At 37.0% G+C, this 20,461-nt stretch overlaps 1 pseudogene; it reads left to right on the plus strand.

The window, feature by feature from the left end:
- Positions 1-5,773: 5,773 nt before the first annotated feature.
- Positions 5,774-6,537, plus strand: LOC138174544 (erlin-1-like; annotated as a pseudogene).
- Positions 6,538-20,461: the final 13,924 nt, after the last annotated feature.

Raw genomic sequence — 20,461 nt, forward strand, 5'->3', positions numbered from 1 at the left:
TAGATACTGGGTTGATTTGCCAGTTCTTTCTCCAACTCATTTTACAGATGAGGAAACTGGGGCCAACAGGGTTTAGTGATTTACCTAGGGTCGCAGAGCTAATAAATATCTGAAGCCAGATTTACACTCATGAAGATGATTCATCCTGACTCCAGGACTGGCACTCTATACACTGTACCACTTAGCTGACTTGTATGAGGTGTTCAAGAAGGGCTAGCACCTCTGGTGTGAGAGCTTCCTTATCCCTTTTTAGGGCTGCTTGTCCACCTTTTGGTGTCTATTTACACTCGACTCTCATATGTGACTCTAAAAAGTTGTAGCGCACTCAGCAGTCACATTCTGGCAAACCATCTGGGGAGATGGGCTAAATCATGTTGAGGGGAACCCATGGGCCTTAAATTTGTTGGTAAATTAGGGGGATGCCTCCCTGAAACACATGAAGACTTCTCCAGGCAGAATGTGTAGATGAGAACAACTTGTTCCAATGGCCATAAAGGAGACTGAAGCAAGAGCTATGGTCTTTGGTCAGACATTCAAACACATCAAGCTCATTCACAGCATCTCGGGCTGTCACTGGTCATGTTGACTTGGCTTGCAAATGGACTTCAATAACTCTTAAAGAGAGTGAGATTTTCAACTTTGTGGAACTCTGCCTCACTTAAATTTAATTCATGTACAAGTCACTCCTTGATGTAACTGGTCCTCTTTAAAAAATGAAAGACAACCAACCACAAGAATTTGTTTAGATATTAAGGAAAATAAAATTATGCTGTGTAATTTCAGGATTGATTTTGCTTGTAATTGGCCTTATTTTCCACTTTGTCAAACCCCATTTCTCAGTTAAGCTAAACAATGTGGTGTTTCTAAGTCCAAACTATTGTTCATCCTTCATTTTTGAAGACTGATAAGTGGTGGTCACCAAAAGTAGGTGAGTGGCACTGTAAAGGGTTCAGCAATCCCTTTCACCACAGGTTCTAGAATTCCCTGAAAACCCCATAAGTCCCCAACTGTCTAAACTAAAAACCAGTTTGAATAAAATAATCACTCCTAATCCCCAGGGCATTTGTTTTCTAACCAGATTAATCTTGGATTCCTGTTCTTTTTTACCTGTAAAAAGAAGTAATTTTAGGCTGAGCCCATTCCCAAAAGAAAATTCTTCAGTCCTTACACATTCTTATAAAACTAGGGGTGATTTTATCTTCCCCAAGAGGATGCCTTAGAGGTGGTTCTAACTTCCTAGCTAAGATTACTAGAGACAGTTGAGGCTCCTGAAGCGATTAACATTGTATAATTGTCAGAGAGGAACATTATCAGCCACACCTGAAGGCCAGCCTGGTTTTCTCAGCAGCAGTCCATTATAAGGTTTCCCAAGTACCAAGATACTCTGCTTTCTGCATCTAAATAAATGTTTCATTTTGTACAATCTGGGTCTCTGGATTTGCTAAGGTGGTCAGAGTGATCCACTTTACTAACAAGTACACATGTCATTGTTAATAAACTGTCATCTTGGCCAGAAGAAAATGCCTCAGTTTCCCTATTATTTGGCATATTTGCACGTCACAGTTTTTAGACGTTCTACAAAGATTTGGGGAGAAAGTCAGGTCCCTCCGATTCCTTAGCAGAACCTCTGCTTTTTGGGAGCCATTGTGGATTTTTCCTCCTAAAGGGAAAGATTTTTCTAGGGACCTGCAGTTGTGAACTGATTCTTCCTCCAGAACCCAAAATCTTTTTTGGTCAAGAAGGTAAGTAGGAGATAATTTTGTCCACGTGTTTTGTGTTAAAAGTTGCAACTTTGTTTACTCTATTTTGAGGTAATAGTTTTGTGTTCAGTGTGATAATTTGGAGATATTTTGCACTTTTATGCACTACAATATTAGAAGAATAGTTTTCCATTACATTCTTATACCAGAATTTACTCACTATTTCTCAATTCATGAGTACCCCTCAGCTTCTAATTCTTTGTACAAAAATAGCTGATATAAGTATTTTTGCATATATGTGTCTTTTTCATCTTTTTTTTTTTTATCTCTTTGGTGTATGAACCTAGTAGTAATATTGTAAGATTAAAGAGTATGCACAGCTTAATAACTTTTGGGGCCAAATTGATTTATACACCTGTTTTCACATGGCCCCTCCAGCATTTGTCAACTTTGTCAATCTGAGTTATTTTATTTTTCTAATTGTTAGTGATTTAGATAAAATTCCCTCTCTGTTTACTGATAATTTGCCTGTTCATATCCTTTGACCATTTATCTGTTGGTGAATGGCTTTTATTCTCATAAATTTGAATTAGTTCCCTACATATCTCTGAATGAGACTTCTGTAATGGAAATATGCTGTAATGACTTTTTTTTTCAATTTCATGCTTCTTTTCTACTTTTATCTACAATCAATTTTTAAATACAAAACCTTTAATTTTATGCACTCAAAAATGTCCACTTTATCTGCTGTGAACCACCAACTTTTGTTTGCTCATGAACTCTTCTCCTATCCATAGATCTGAAAGATAATTCCTTCTGTAATCTTCTAATTTGTTTATGATGTCACCCTTTATGTCTAAATCATGTGTTCATTTTTCAGTTTGCCTTTGTACTAAAATTTGAGATCAGGTGCTGCTAGTCTCCCTTCCATTTTTTTCTTTAATTCTCTTGATATTTTTGACCTTTTGTTCTTTCAGATGACTTTTCTTATATTTTTCTAGTCCTCTAAAGTAATCCTTTGGTAGTTTGGTATGGTATTGAATAACTAAATTAATTTAGGTCGTACTGTCATTTCTACTATGTTGGCTCAGCCTGTTCATAAACAATTCATATCTTTCCAAGTATTTATGACATGTGGTGTAAAGAATTTTGTGTCATTGTGCTTATATCCTGTGTGTCTTGGCAGATCCTGTTCAGATCCTGTGTGTCTTATCAAACAGACTCTCAAGTTATTTTAAACTGCCTACAGTTATTTTAAATGGAATTTGCTTTTCTATTGCTTCCTGCTGGATGTTGTTGGTAAAATATAGAAATGTTGATGACTTGTGAGTGGATTTTATATCCTGCAACTTTGCTGAAGTTATTAATCATTTCAATTAGTTTTATAGTCTCCTCTCTAACGATTCTTTTAGAAACCATCATATCATCTGCAAAGAGTGATAATTTTGTTTGTTCTTTACCTAAACTTAGTCCTCCAATTTCTTTTTCCTCTCATGTTAGTTATGGATACCATTTCTAGCCCTCTATTGAATATTAATAGTAATAATGAAAATTCTGTGTTACCCTTGAAATATCCCGGTACTAGAGTATAATCTTTTGAATATGTTACTATAGTCTCCTTACTTATTTTGTTTAATAATTTTGCATTAATATTCAATAAGGATATTGGTCTATTTTTTTTTCTTTTTAAGGATTTCTTTGGTTTAGGTATCAAGACATATTAGTTTCATAAAAGGAATTTGGTAAGACCTTTTCCTTTCTAGATTTTTTTGCCAAAGAGTTTATGCGATATTGTATTTAATTGTTCTTTAAATGTTTGTTTGAATTGACTTGCAAATTTATCTTGTTTTTGGTTTTCTTTTTATTTTGTTTCATGAGGAGAGGGAAAGTTCATTTATGGCATTTTTCAATTTGTTTTCTAAGATATGACAATTTAAATATTCATGCTCCACTTGTGTTGATCTGGGTAATTCATATTTTTGCAGGTATTTGTCTATTTCATTCTGATTGTTGGATTTGTTAGCATATAGTTGGGTGAAATAGCTCCAATAATTTTTCATTTCTTATTAATGGTGATTTTTTTTTCTTTTTTGATACTGGTAATTTAAGTTTCTTTTTTTTTTTCTTATTCAAGTGACCTAATAATGGTATTAGTTTTCCCTAAAATTTCCTACCTTTAGTGACTAATCCAATGTCTTCCTTCCTTTCCTCCATCTCTCTCTTCCTCCCTCCCTCCCTCCCTTCTTTCCTTCCTTCCTTCCTATTTTAAAATTTTGTTTATTTTTCATTTGATTTTTAGACTTTCTATGTTGGTGCTAACTTGGGTGATTAATTTGTTGATGTTTTTAGTTTTTAAAAAATTGCACATCCATTTTATTGACCTTATCATTCTCTTTTATTGATGAAAGTGTTTAGAAAGATAAAATTTTCTCTAAGTATTGGTTTGGCTGCACTCCAAAAATGTTATGTTGTATCAATGTTGTTATCTTTAATGAAATTATTATTTCTATGATTTAATATTTGAACAATCATTCTTTAGGTAAAAATTACTGTTTCCATTTAAAAAAATGTTTCAAAGGTTCTTTATTAAGTATATTTTATTCTATTAAGGCTAGTATACATTTAATTATTCTGCTTTTTTTTTTAAAGGTTTTTATGTCCTAATGCATGGTCAATCTTTGTGAAAGTCTCATGTACAGATTAGAAATAGGTATATCACTTTCTATTCCCATTTAAAATTCTGCACAGGTCTATCATACCTAAATTTTCCAAAATTTTACTCAAGGTCTTTATATCTTTTTTTATTTGGTTATGTTATTCTTCTCTTTGAGAGGGGAAAATTGTGGTTCCCTCACTATTATAGCTTTACTCTGTACTTCTTCCTATAATTCATTTAACTTTTTCTTTAAGTATTTAGATGCTTCATTATTTCTTCTTATTACAAATATCAGTTCTGTGTCTATGATAACTTATTAGCAAAATATAATTTCCTTTGAAATATTATCATTAAGTCTACAATTTTGTTTTGCCTTGTATGAGATTAAAATGGCTATTCCTGCCTCTTTTTTTTTACTTCAGCTGAAGCATAAAAATCCTACTCAAGCCCTGAGTTTAACTCCTTGTGTATCTTTATTTTTTGAGAAGATTTCTTTTAAACAATATACTTTTGAATTCTGGATTTTAATCCATGCTGCTATTTGCTTCTGTTTTGTGAGTGAGTTCAAACCATTCACATTCATAGGTATGATCGCTGTTTGTGTATTACCTATACCTTTTTCTTATACTTTTGCTTCTCTTCTTTCCTTGACTTTTTCTTAAACTTTCTTTTCTTTTTTTGCTTCTGCCTAATTCTTCTCTTAATTTATCTTTTCTCTTATACTCTATCTCTTAATCCCTTTTTCCTGATGGAGGAAATGTGCTTCTGTACCCAACTCTGTGTCTATGTGGACATGTATGTGTATTCCTACCTCCTTCGACCAGCTCAGATGAGTGTGAGCTTCAAGTGCTAGCACACACACACACACACACACACACACACACACACACACTTCCTTATTGTATAGACTACTAAATGTGCTCCCTATACATGTAAGATAATTCTTTCCATTTTTTCTCTCATTAATCCCTCCTCTTTCAATGTTTTCCTCTTCTCCACCCTTTTAATTCTTCTTTTAAGATTATGAAAACATATCAGAATCACTCTGGGCCTAAATTCCGGGCCATGGAGAAAATCTATCTAATTAGATTCGCTCTGTGACTTCTTGTGATAATAGAGCTCTAAGAGGATGTGCATCATCTTTTCATATCAAACTGTAGACTTTATCCTTGGTTTCTTTGTTATGATTGCTTGCTCTTGTATACCCTTTTATGCTTCTCTTGATTTCTTTCTTTATATGTCCACTTTTCTACTCCACTTTAGTCTTTTTCTCGGAAAGACTCGGTAGTTCTTTAGTGCATTAAAGATCTAATTTTCCCCTGCCAAATTATATTCAGTTTTACTGAATAAGTTAATCTTGGGGTGGGACTGTAGACCAGTGGTATCTTGAAATGTGGGTAATGAGTTCAGTGGGGACATGTCTGTGTGCAGCCAATTGGGAAAGAGCTTTACTTACTTTACTACCATTGAAGATTGTAAAATTTTAATCTTCAATAAAATATGCCATGAGTTGAACCAGTTTTGTATTCCCACACTCTTCAGGAAATTTACATTGAAATTCTTGATCAGAGACAAGACAACTTAAAGTAAGCCCTACAGAAAGTCCTGAACATCATGACCTCCAGTCTAATTCTGCAGGTTGTACATGTTACAAAAATCCCAATCCCAAAAGCTATCAGAAGAAATTTTGAGTTAATGGAAGCTGAGGAGACCAAACTTCTTATAGCTGCACAGAAACAAAAGGTGGTGAAGAAAGAAGAAGAAACAGAGAGGAAAAGGGTTATTATAAAGGCAGAGAAAACTGCAGAGGAAGCAAAAATCCACTTTCAGCAGAAGGTGATAGAGGAAGAAACTGAGACATGCATTTCTGAAATTGAAGATGCTGCATTCCTGGCCCAAGAGAATGTAAGAGCAGATGCAGAATACCACACTGCATATGAACACACTACTTCAAAGAAGCTCAAATTAACCCCAGAATATCTGGAGCTTCAAAAGTACCAGGTCATTACTGCAAACAGTAAGATTGACTTTGGCCCCATCATCCCTAGCATATTCACAGACTTTTCTTATGCTTTCAAATATCCAGATGTCAGGACTGGGAGAGATATCTTTCTCCTCTCTAAAGAGCCCCCAAAGCCCTCCAATGAAAGATCCATTGGAAACAAAGGAAGTACAAGTTGATGCAAGATCTAGACAAATTTGGCACAGCTAGGTAGCACAGTGAATGCAGCACCAGCCCTGGAGTCAGGAGAACCTGAGTTCAAATTGGACCTCAGGCACTTGACAGCTACTGCAATGGTAATGGGAATCTGAAGATCTTCCATGACCCTGGGCCCCTTGATAGGCTTAAGTACATCTGAGAACCTTCCCTGATTTGAAAATATACTCTGCCCCCTAATAGGCTGAATGTGGTCACATGGAGCCTGTGGAGGGAGGCTTGTTTTTCAGGAATGCCCACCCCTTGATACTTTGTGATTGGGCAGTGGGTCAAGAGGGTTGTGACACTCTCTGACCCAGGAGAAGGCTATACATACCCTGATGTGAGGTTTTGCTTTGGGGCTCACTTTGGGAAGAGTTGTGTGATTTGGCCAGATGAGACTCTGGGCAGCCGTTGAGCCCCTTCCCCCCCCCCCCAGGTTTGAAAACCCAGATATTGGTGCTTCCCTCTCTGGTAACTAATTAGGCATGGATGTAATGGTAAGACAGTTGGAAGCCCTGTCTCCTGGTCTGTTTCTCTGTATTTTTTTGTCTGCTTGTAACTTCTGTTTGTATTCTCTGAAGTTCAGGGTGCTGACTTTTCCCCTAGAAACTTGGAAATGATACATGTTTGATTAAAGTAAGATTGTTAACCCATTTTGACTTGCTTTCCTTTAGAAAAGCACATTTAAGAACCTGTGCTAGCAGCCATCCTGGGTATGCTTGGGTGCTTGCTGCTACACCTCCTAACCAAGTGACCTCGGGCAAGTCACTTAACCCCAATTGCCCAGCCTTTCGCCCTCCAAAAAAAAAAAAGCAAAGAAAGAACTAGACAAATTCATCTGAAATCAAGATATGGCAGGTGGGAGGGTGAATGGGAGCAAAAATTTGGAAAAACGGCACAGTGATTCTGCAAATTAATACACAGAAATACTGCTTAGTGTGCTCTGTTTTCCTGGGATCGATTTTGTTTATCCACTCACTGTAGGATGCAGCTCTTTGGCAGTCAAGTGGTTTTCTTCAACCACAATTATTTCAAACTCCCTGTGTATTCCTTTACAAGCTAGGTACCTGTGAACAAAGAAAAAAAATAATGCTAGGACACTGCCTGCAATGGAATAAAAATATATGTGAATTATTGCTTTTCTAAGTGGCAATCCACAGACCCAGGGGAAAATGTGTTTCCAGGCCAAAGAGATCCAGGTGTATGGTAAGTATAATAAAGATAAACTTTACAAATGACTGGTTCCAAGGATTCATTATGTTCCCCTTTGGTGTCTAGGCCCAGAATACACAGAAGTGTGTGACATCTAGTTCATTGAGGTTCTTTGGAAAAGGACCTTCTAAGTGGATGTATACTGTTGTCCAACAGCAAAGTTTTGGCCAATTGGTGCTTAGATCTTTCTGTCCAACTGATGTTGTAAACATTTCTTGTCAAGATATAATCAATTTCATAAAATTTAATGTTCTTAGTTAATTTAACATTCAGTACCTTCCTATTCTTTAGTGCATTGTAAATGGACTAGTTTAAGTGTATATAGTAATATAAATGTGTGTATGGTAATTATGTGTGTACGTATACATATATTATGTAGCATATAGCATGGTGTGTATGGGTGTTAGAGAAGAATAACACCTCCCATGTGAGGGCTTGCTGAGTCCTTTTCACCCAAGCTTCACCTATGGCTCCAAGAAGTTATAGCATTTCTAGCAGGTATACCCCAGTAAACCATTTTTGTAGGTGGGCTAAACCAGTTAGAGGGTAATCACTGTGCCTCAAGCCCATTTAGTTAGGGTGGTGTCTATCCCAAGCACATGAAGACTTCCCCCAGTGGCATGGTTGGATGAGTACAAGTTTTTTTTTTCCCCCCCAACAGGCTATGAAAGCAGCAGAAACAAGGACTAAGGAATGCTTAGAGCTTTGGTTAGACATAGAGAATACCAAGGTCATCCACTGCATATTGAGACATCTCTAGATATCTTGGGGATATCAAAAGACATCACCCATATCCTTTTTACCATTTTTATCTACTTTAAAATACTGTGACAACAGTCAAGTGATGAAGCAGCATGTTTGGATACATTGGGATCTGTAGTCACAACCCTGCATACAGGTGACTCAGAATATAAGATCATCTTTTCCCTGGACTAAAGCAGCAGTGGGATTTGGCAGCCCTCTAGGTACATGAGAAGACTTTTTTTTAAAGACCTCACAGTTTGCTTCCTGATGTGAGTAAGAGACTAGAAAAGGTGCCCTCAAAACTCTCTCTTTCGACTAACATAATTCTGGCCTGCTCACCCTGATAGATGGGATCAAAGAAGGCAATGTGTCCTATGGGCAAAAGAGAAATGTAGTAACTCAAAGAAATGTGAGATATGCATGTCTCCTCCAAATTTTCATATGGACTGTTTGTACCTAACCTGAGGTACCACATTCCAAGTTTGTATTAGTCTGAGCTGTCATATCAGGCACACTGTACCTTGACCCCAACATAGTGATGTCTTTTTGGCCCTCTTAAAGAATGAATGACTAAAACCAAGATAGACGACATACTAGAGATAGATAGATAGATAGATAGATAGATAGATAGATAGATAGATAGATAGATAGATAGATAGATGATAGATAGATAGATAGATAGATAGATAGATAGATAGATAGATAGATAGATACAGACAGACAGACAGACAGACAGACAGACAGAATTCAGTCAGGAAGGCCCCCTGAGATCTTAGGCTGTAGTGAGAGCTACATTATGGTGTCCAATGTAATAGGTGTTAGATCCATTGTACTAGTTAGAAATGGCTACAGGATCATGTTCAATAACAGGAGTCTCATTTTAGGAAGGTTATGGACAAGATGGAAAATGTCCAAATAGCAATGACAGGGATGCTGATGTGCTTTGAAACTATGAAAAGTGAGGAAAAGTAGAAGAATAGTGATGTTTAATCTGGGAAAGAAAAGACTCAGGAGGGACATGATGACTGTTGTTATTTATTTGAAGAGCTCTTAGAGAGCTCAAGATGGCTTGTACTTCACATACTTGGATTAAGAGATAAAACCAGGATCAATAGAATGGACATTGCAGAAAGGAAGCTTTAGGCTTCAAGTAAGAGGAAAAGAATCCTTTAGAGCTATCCAAAACCGGAATGGATTACTTTGGAGTAGAGCAATTTACCCTTCACTTGTCATGGTTTTCAGTCATTTTAGTCTTGTCCAGCCCTTTATGACCTTGTTTGGGGTTTTCTTGGTAAAAATCCTGAAGTGGTTTGCCATTTCCCTTCTCCAGTACATCTGTTTTGTCAGGCAAGCATATGTTAAGGGACTTTCCCAGGGTCAAACAGCAAGTGTCTGAGGCTGTATTTGAAATCCAGTCTTCCTGACTATGGGCTCAGTACTCTATCCATTGAGCCACCAGCAGTCCCTCGCCCTTTCCTAGAGGTGCATGGAGCATGAATGACTCTTTTTTTGGATAGGTTGCATTTGATTTTTGTATACACACAGGTTACACTAGGTGGACACTGAGATCCATCCTAGCTCTGAGGAAACAAATGAGAAATCAGAAAAGGACTGGGAACAACAGTCCTATTAAAGAGTAGCAACCAAGCAAAAGTGAGGTTCTGAAAGCAATCAACAGTGTAAGTAGTGGAACACCATTCAAGGGAAAAAATCTCAGACAGCCCTGGGTAGAGACATGGCCAGGGCAGTGCTAGAAATCATTAAGGTTGAACAATTTACTGGTTGGGAGGTATTGTTACTGTCAGTGTACTCAGGTTACATTTTTTTTCCCTCTAAGAACCTTTGTGCTTGGAAGAGAAACTGGAGATTACGTCAGTAGGGTGCTAGATGTTCCAACAGTCAGAACATTAGGTTGACAACAAGGATCCAGAATTAAATTAAAGGTCCCTAATGTTTACTTAGCACAGTGCCTGGCACATAGTACATGTTTAATAAACATTTATTGATTGATTAGTGTAAGGAGGGAGCCTTTGAAAAAAAGTTAAATCTGCTTCTCCACATCTTGCATCATATGTTGGGGTCTCAAGAGCCAAATAGAATAAATTTATTTCCTCTCCAAGTGAAAGTCTTTCAAATACTTGAAGACAACTATCACATCACATTTTTCTATCTCTCTCACTTCTTTTCATACGTGTTTCCTCCAAATGACCCTCTTAATGGTAGACTTTAAAATCCATTATTAAATTAGCAACCTCTTCTCTACTCCTGGATGAGAGATCATAGTGTCTTGGGAATCCAGTCTAAGTAGCCAGAGTATAAAAGATCAAATTTGAAGGGCATATGGGGGAAAATATCCTGTGGGGGTTGCCTTTTTTTTCTTTTCACATAACAAAGACAATAAAGACTTTAGAAAGTCTGACTGGAATAGTTAAAAGGGACTTCTGAGTTAAATTTGTGGGTAGAAAGAGGCAGCTAATTTTCTCTCTGCCAGCAAATGCCAGTTCTTGCCTTTTTTCTATGGCACATTGTGAGTCATATAAATTAATGGGGTTATGAATAAGCCAAACCCATAATAAACTTTAATGAAAAATCTGCCAGAGTCCTGTGGAAAAAGTGACTTTTTTTTCCTGCAAACCATGTCTGAAAATTGTAAGGCTTCCCGTGAATCAAAGTCACCAATGAGATTGGCTAATTCTCCTTTCAGCTTGATCTTCTTTATTTAAACTCTGTGCCTGAGTTTTGCTCTTACTCACAGAGTGGAAGGAAAAATGAAGTCATAGCATCTTATTTTCCAAAATGGATGAATTTGGGGATCTGGTGGTGAGGGCTGAATTCAAGACAATTAGTGGTTTTTCTGTTTGGTCCTCAGTCACATCCATCTCCAGAATTATTTTGAGCCCTGTGATTTTCCTTCCTTCTTTAGAATTATTCTGAATGATTCAATAGACTCCCATGCACAATAAGAAATCTTACAGATGGTGATGACAGAACAATTAGCTTGGACTCAGATTTCGAGGTCTGTTTTAATTTTTACTCATGGGTGATCTTGCTTTTCCTCACCTAACAGGTTCTTTTTTTTTTTTTTTAGTAACTTAAGGCTTTCTTAATTCCTAGATTTTAAGGGATTTCCTTACATCAGAAGGTCAAATGCGGCATGCTTACATGTAGATAAAAGAAGTCTTTAGGTGAAATACAGAAGCATGTACTTATGTAGTATGAGATTTTTCTGGGCAACAGAAATGCTCCCCTTTCTCACATCTCCCACTCTCCCAACCCTTGTGGCCATGATATATAATGGCTTATGTTCTGGACTTGGATTCACGAAGATTAGTACTTAAATGCTTGCTTTGACCTTACTATGTGGTTGAACCTTGAAAAGTCTCATAACTTTTTGGAGCCTTGATTTCATCAATAAATTTGGGAGATGTGGATAGATGTTCCTGCAGCCCTTGCTTTACAACAGTCAACTGGGAATAGTGGATGTAGGGTCAGCTTGAACAGCAGAAAGACTGGCATCTGACATTTCCTAGATGCCTCATCTAATACAACTTGATGTTGCAGGTGGATTCTCTAAGATGATGAGTTACACATGAATTGCTGGTGTGCGTCTGTTGGTGGAAGGGGTTTCCAGACTAGGGGTTTACTATATGAATTAAATAATGTGACTAGATCCCTCTGTTCCCACATCCAAGAAAGGAAAAATAAAAGTAATAACCCTTACTTACCTTACAGGGATGTTATAAGAATCAAATACTACAATGTTGCAAATCACATTATAAAACATTAAAGAGGTATATCACTTTTAGCTGCTTTAAAACAATAATCATAATTGTAATGAGGGGAATGAACAGTGAAAACTTCATCCTTAGAGTATGCACAATATTCTCTGTCTGCTGCCCTTATGCATTCAGCCTCATTTAGCTTTGTTCATGGCTACATTTAACAGAGGGACCTTTCCCCTCACTGTTCTGTAGCACACAGAAGCTTCCACTGCCTGTTTCCTATGGCCATTTTTGTCCTGTGATGGCAAAAATATTTTAGTTGGCTTCTGATTCAGAATTGAGTGTTCATATAAAAGACCCAAACTGATAAATTTATGTGTTTCCCCTTATGACTATCAAGTGAGAAGGAAGAAATATAAAACTCTTTTAGTGGAGGGAAATAGCAGCTAGAGTCACAATAAGAAGAAGAAGGGAGAGAGAGAGGGAGGGAGGGAGGAAGGAAGGAAGGAAGGAAGGAAGGAAGGAAGGAAGGAAGGAAGGAAGGAAGGAAGGAAGGAAGGAAGGAAGGAAGGAAAAGAAGAGAAAGAAGAGAAAGAAGAGAAAGAGCAAGGAGAGCTTCCAAAGCCCTCTACACCCTGATATGGTGAGGGGCACTGCTGTTGCCACTACAATAGTTGACCTAAAGGTATCCTAAGGAATCCCCAGTACCCCCATCAAAAAAAGTTCCAGAAATAGAATAGAGGGGAAAGGAACTGGGACTTTGACTGGTCATGAAGGAAGAAATATGGGGAAGTCACAGGAATCTCTCTCCCAATTCCCCTTCCTACCTGTCCCCACCCCTACCCTTCTCCATGCCCAAAGAGGGAAAAAAGCTAAGCAATGGTAAAGGGCATTCTTATTCAGATATAGGCTGGAATAAACGGTGTATGAAAGCCCTCCAGGTCCAGAGACTTGAACTTGAAAATGTAGGAAAGTCTTGTTCCTTGATGCTTTATCTGTGCTACTAATTCTGTTATTGTATGATATCAGTGGGGGAAAGGGGAGGATGGGAATTTGGGAGCAAAACAGGAAAAAACCTAGGGCTGTTTTATACTGAAAATATAAAACATAATAAAGTAACATGTATAATTTTGTATTATTTTAGAAGGGAAGACGATTAAGTTTGAAATGTTTTTTGTGACATCCATATCTACCTACATTATCCAGAATATGGTCTCCATGAAAAAGGTTGTTTGGGAAAGACCCCCAGTATTCTCATATATTCATTCTCTCTCTCTCTCTCTCTCTCTCTCTCTCTCTCTTCTTTTTAATGCTAACACTTGTGAAAAGATTTCTAAAGCTTCTAATCATTACCAGAAAATGACTTATTTAGAACTATTCTATGGCTATATTTATATTTCCGCATGTCTATGTGTTTTCTTCTAATTATTTTATTCATTAGTGATGACTGCAGTTGCATGTGGTATGTGTTAATGATTTTATCCATCTACCCTATATTTCTTCTCCTAACCTTTGTGACGGTACCATTATTCTTTAATGATATCCTGAAGAGAGGGCTTTGCTTTGTAGAGAAAGGAGCAGCAGGAAAACATTAGCAACTAATAACCAAAAAAATATGAAGCATAAAAATATTCCTGGAAGTGAAACTCAAAATACTCAAATAATGATCTATAAATACAATTAAAATCCATAAATAAACTACTTCATGATGATTTTTATGTCAACAATACATATGTTTTTAACTTGGCATGTCAGAACTCCATATATGTGTGATTTAAGCATGAAAATCTGGCATGAAAGGGCCTGGTTCCTAAGGCAGCTCTGGAAATAGCTTCATGTGTGGCCTTAGATCAGTAACTTGACCCTTTTGGACCTCATTGTTCAGTGAGTATGAAGAGGGAATTGGGCTAGATGACTGAAGGTTCCTTATGGTTCAGGATCTCATCATCTAGATTAGAGAGCCTAGACCTGTCTTTAGTCTGGTAGAAACCCTGAGCCCCTCAATCAATGTGCTTCCCTCAGTATCTAACAGATGTAAAAGAGACCCAAATGAATTTGACATTTCAACACAAACTAGCCATGACAGGTCAGCCAGCAACTGAAGAAATGAGGAAATTCTCAACCTTTTTGTTGTACCTTTCACATAAATATTTGGGGCCAAGATAATGTTCTAATAGGAAAACTTTTTTTTAGGTTTATATTTTGAAAACATTTTAAAGTGTACAAAGCACTTTCTTCACAACTGCCCTGTGAGGTAAAGAGTGCAAGTATTATTGCTTCTTGTTTACAAATGAAGCAACTCAGAGGGAGGTGATTTTCCCAGGGACAAACTGCTTGGAACATTCCAAGTCAAAATGGGAAGCCAGATTTTCTGATTCTAAGGTTGGGAAATCTTTTCACTATGTTGTATTTTCTCTCCTCAGCATGTGGAGAATGTAATTATGCCCACTGGTCATAGGTTTATAGCAAGTTTAAAGTTACTATGAAAATCAAACATCATAAGCAATGTAAAGATGGAGACATCTTGGAGTAAATAAATGCCAGCCCCCCCCCTTTTTTTTAATGTTTTCTTATTTTGCTATTTACATTTATTTCATTTTCGGTTTCAAATTCTCTCCTTTTCCCACCCATTAAGAAGCATGCCTATCTACTCATGTTAGGCATAGGAGACAGCAGAGGATGGGATGGGGTACAGAGAGTTAAAGTCCTTACCAGCTCAAACTCCAGTCTCTCCTCAGTCACATCATTTCCTAGGGATTTGAATTAAAGTAAAGACTGCCACCTAGCCTGGAGCAGAAGCCACCTTGACACTGTCTCTGTTCCTGCTGGATTGCCTCTCACTGTTTTTCTTTTTCCAGGTAACTTCTAGTCTGCTGTCTGCTCCTGACTGATAGATTTATTCCAAGATTGCAGCCAAATTCCCAGTCCCACACCTCCCCATGCTGAGTTCTAGTGATACTTCCCATCCAGGGTTGAACTACATCTCCCACCCAGATCTCATGCAGTCAGGTGGCAGAGTTGTTTCCTGACCATGTAGAAATCAGTATGGCTATCACAGTACACCGTGCCCTGCCTACCCTTCTTTCTTATGTGGTATATAGCATTCTTGGGCTACCAAGTCACTTTTCATTGCTTGTTGTGAATGTTCACTAAGACAGTAATTAGACTCTTTTGGTCTTATTAGGACAATTAATTTAGATTGGTTAAACTTTTGTATGAAATTTAGAGGTTCTTGAAAGAGGTCTTCAATGATATGTTTTGCCTCTTCCTTCTCTGTAGCTGACATTGGATTATAAACAGCAATTATTTTGAGGCTGATGTTTTTGTTAATAATAAGTCATGTGTCCAAAGGCAGCAAGTAACCTAATTTTATGGGACATTTGGTAAGCTTGAATTATAGCGTTCATGATAAAGTATTTTCCTTTAACATAGGGGAAGTTTAGTAAATCCTTATTCAACTGTAGAACTGAATGTTCTAATATTCCCCTGTATGCTTTGGGTATCCTTAGGGTTTTTTTGGTTGTTTATTTGTTTTCTTTTGTAACTAGGCCTTGTGGTTTGGTTTTAAACTATCCTAGACCTCAAATTATGCAAAAGCATGTTTACTTAAACTTACTAATGCTGTAATAAATCTGTTTCTTCACAATCATCAAAGAGAAATTTATTTTTTCTTCTCCAGTGGATTACATTCTCTCTCTTTGTTGTAATTCAATGTCAACATTTCAGGAAGTCTCCAATGGAGTGTCCAAAGGATCTGTGCTTAGCCCTGTGCTAATTAACCTTCTTATAAATGACTTACATAAAAGTATAGAGAGATGTATATCACATTTGCAGATTACACAAAGCTGAGAGGCATGGTGAACACACAAATCAAGACGATTCATAAAGATTGTGAGTGACTAGGGCTTTGGGTTAAATCTGTTGTTTTCAAAGAGGACTGATGGCATCAGGAGAGTTTGTGAGTGAATTGGATTTAAGTAAGGCAGAGCTGGGCAAAGTCACCAGCCTCACTCTTTCCTCCAGAGTCACAGTAGGGTACGACGTAGATTAGGATGACTAGAGATGGCCCCAGATGCAGCGGGAGACCTTGGTCATTTTAAGCTAAGGTCTTTCCCAGGTCTCACTTTCTTTGAGGCAATACCCAACCAGTGTTTAAAGGCTAGGTAAGAACTGAGGAAAAAGATGGCCTTGTTTGCCTTCACAAAAGAATAAGTTAAGGCAGGAAAGACGCCCAGAGGTTCCTTAAATCTGTCAATGTGAAAAATAACCTTAATGGGCTTTGGTTTCCTCACCTACAAAGTAAAGGATTTGAGTTTGACAACCTATAAGATCCTCTCCAGCTCCAAGTCAATGAAACGTAACAGGAGTAAGTATGTCATGCCTTAGGCTCAAAAGTCACCATCATAATTAGACAATGTGAGAGGCATGGCTAGACAATGGTTTCTGAAATGGATATAGCACTTTCAGTGGACCTTAGGCTCCATATATGACAATATTCTGATATATCAGCCAGGCAGGTCCATGTAACTTTAGCTTTCACTAATAGTTTCCAGAAGATGCTTATAACCACACTGATCAGTCTGGAATATTGGGTTGAGTTCTTGGTTTTATAGATTCGGGAAAATGTAGAACCTTCAGAAGAAGACAATCAGGAAGCTGAAGAGACCTAAATCCATGCTGTTGGTGGAACAGTTTGAAGGAACAAAAATTGTTTCCCCAGAGAAGAGGAGATTTTAGGGGAACATGTTATCTGTGTCTGAGTGTTTGAAAGTCTGTTAGGTGAGGCAGTGAGGTGGCACACAACACTGGGTCTGGAGTCAGGAAGAACTGAGTTTGAATCCAGCCTCTGATACTTACTAGCTGTGTGACCCTAAGCAGGTCACATAACCCTGTTTGCCTCAGTTTACTCATCTGTAAAATGAGCTAGCAAAGGAAATGGCAAACCACTCCCGTATCTTTGCCAAGAAAACTCCAAATGGGTTTACAAAGTCAGTCATGGCGGAAACAACTGAACAATAAAGGAATAATGTGCAGTGGTCCATATCCACCAACCTGTAGTTAAACAGAGAAAGAAGGAGCTGCCTTCTCTTGTGTCTTCTTTGGGGGGGTTTAGCCATTCTAAGGTCATAGCATTGTTGTAACTGTTTACTTGTGTTCTTTAAATTTGTACTTGTGGTCCTTGTGTATATTTCTTTTCTGGTTCTGCTTTCTTCATTGAATCAAGGCAAGTTTTTACATACTTCTATGCATTTATCCTGTTCATCCTTTTTCTTTTTCATAGTACAGTAAGATCCCTTTACATCCATGAGCAGAAATGTGTGTAGGCATTTCTTACCTAATGGGCATCTATTTTGTTTCAGGGTTTTGGTCGCTACAGAAAGAGATGTTACAGATAACTTGATATATATGGGAGCCTTTCTTCTTATCATTGACTTTAGGTTATAGCTGTAGTAGTAGGATCTTTGGGTAAAAGATTTGTACTTAATTTTCATTGAATTATTTGTCCATTTAATTTCCATTTATTTTGCATAATTCCAAATTACTTTCCAGAATGCTTGTACCAATTCAATAATCCACAAACAATACTTTTATGTTCCTTTCTTCTCACAATCCCTCCAATACTGACAAGTCTCATCATTTGTTATCTTTGCCAATGTTCTGGATGTGAGGTGAAAGTAATTGCTTTCATTTGCAGTTTTCTTATTATCAGTGATCAGAAGCATTCTTTTATATGGTTCTGAATAATTTTGGAGATTTTTTGAACACTATTCATTCATCTCCTTCACTATTCCTTTATATGCAAATGACATTTAGTCTATATTGTTAGCTGTCTATATATCTTGTATACAAAACTCTTATCAGAGATATTTGATACAAAGGCTTCCTCCCACCCCTATCAATTGCTTCCTTTAAGTTATAGATATATTAAATTATTTAGTACAAAAATGTTTAAATGTTGTGTAATTACATGATATATTTTAATCTTTCTTTTTCTATCACTTGTTTGGTTAAGAATTTGTCTACTGCACATTTCTCAAAAGTGTATTATTTTCTTCTCTTCTAATTTTTTTTATTGTATAATCTTAAAAATTCAGGTCTTGTATTCATTTTGAATTAATTATGAAAGACAGGATAAAATCTTACTCTAAGACTATTTTATGCCAGACTGCTTTCTAGTTTTCCCATGAGTTTTTAACCAAAGGTCATTCTTTCCTAGGTAACCTGAGTTTTTGAGACTTTTAAACACTGGGTCTTTGAGTTCCATTATTTCTCATTCTTCCTTGTCTAATCTGTTCCATTGATTTACTTTTTCTATTTTTACATCAGCATCAAACAATTTACTGGTTGCTGCTTTATGATATAGTTTAGAGTCTATGTTATCTTCTTTTAATTCATACTTTACCCTAAATAATATCCCATGATATTCCAGATTTTTCCATTCTAAATTAATCTAATTATTATTTTATCAAGCTCCTTAAAGTATTCCCTTAGTTGTCTAATTGGTATACCATTAAATTTGTGAATTAATTTAAGTAGTATCATAATTTTTATTATATTGGCCAAGGTCAACCACGAGCACAGAATTTGCTCCAGTTATTTCTCATCATTTCCTCAATGAGCCTTTTTTAATTGTTTCCCTAGTGGTATAGGGTGGGCTTTGGTAGGTTTACTCCTGTTCATTTTATGTATTATAAATTTATTTTGAATTAGACTTTTCTTTCCAGTTATTCCCTCCTAGCTTTTGTTATTGGGATATAAAAAAGTTGTTGATTTCTGTCAGTTACTGAAGTGATTAGCTATCTCAATTCACTTCTTTTCTGATTCGGAAGGATTTCCTAAGGAAACTATTAGCTCATCAGCAAATTGGTGGATGTTTGTTTCCTCTTTGCCTGTCATATGCTTACTTTCTTTCTCTTGGACTGCTATGATTACCATTTCCAGAAATGCTTTGAATGACATCACATAAAGGGGATAAACTTTCTTTCCTCTTGCATTAATTGGGAAAGCTCAAAAGGTTTCCCCATTCCATATTTATGTATTTAGGGCAAGGGGATTATTCCTAAAAAATCCCTCAGGTAGTATGTAACTGAAAAAGGTAAGAGGCAGATAATGAAGTATTGATCTAAATGTAAAGATGCAGGCAGCTGGTAGGCCTGGAATCACAATGACTCATCTTCCTGAATTCCAATCTGGTCTCAGACACTTAATAGCTGTGTCACCCTAGGAAGGCCACTCAACCCTCTTTGCCTCAGTTTTCTCATTTGAAAATGGATCTAGATAAGGAAATGACAAACTACTCCAATATCTTTGCCAAGAAGACCCCAAATGGGGTCACAAAAGTCAGATACAACTGAAAATGACAGAAAAACTAAAAGATGTGCATATGTCCTATATACCTTTACAAAATGTGAAAAAGTTTCTTCATTCAATTTGAAGGTGTAACTACTTTTATCAGGTTAAAGACTAGTAACCCTTCAGTCCCCTTGACAAAAAGAAATAGGTGAGCTCTGCAGTCACTGCAGACCAGACCCGGTGGGGGTGCAATAATGGACTGTCTGAGAAGGAATTGCTCTTCTCCTCTTAAGAAGAGTGAGATGATTTCTCTTCCTAAAATTCTGAAATCTTTAAAAGTTCTTGGTCTTTGTAATATTGTTACTTCATATAAATGTTTGTGCTAAATATTCTCATTTCACTCTGCATCACTTTCTATAAATCTTCCTAGGTTTTTCTGAAATTGTTTGTTTCATTTTTTATCATAGCACAATAGTCTTCCATTACTTTCACATATCACAATTTATTTGGCCATTTTCTAATTAAAGACACAACTTGGAGCTTAACTTGGAATATGGTGTCAGTTATTGGTCACATTTAATTTCTAGGGAGGTGGAGTCGAGTGAGTGGTCAAAAAAGTGAAAGTCAGCATTTTTGCCCTACTTACCCAGCACACCTCTTTTACAACAACCTAGAACACATGTCAGACTGAATTTTGATCAGGAAAGTCAAGAAAAAGTCAGAGTGAGTAGGTTTTTCCAGCCAAGGTTGCTTAGAAATAAAAAAAAAAAAACATTGACACTGGGGTGGGGACTAACCAGGAACTCCATGCAGCAGCAGTGATAGCAGTATTGTGGAATCTAGGGACTAGAGTAAAAGGGATAAGAATAAACTGTGGCAGGAAGAGATCCCAGGGTACCCTTGAACTACTGCTAGGAGTAGGGATGGGTGCCAG

Source organism: Petaurus breviceps, unplaced genomic scaffold (assembly GCF_028583685.1).
Source record: "Petaurus breviceps papuanus isolate PSGF00001 unplaced genomic scaffold, PetGlider_PUasm1.0 689, whole genome shotgun sequence".
NCBI lineage: Eukaryota > Metazoa > Chordata > Mammalia > Diprotodontia > Petauridae > Petaurus > Petaurus breviceps.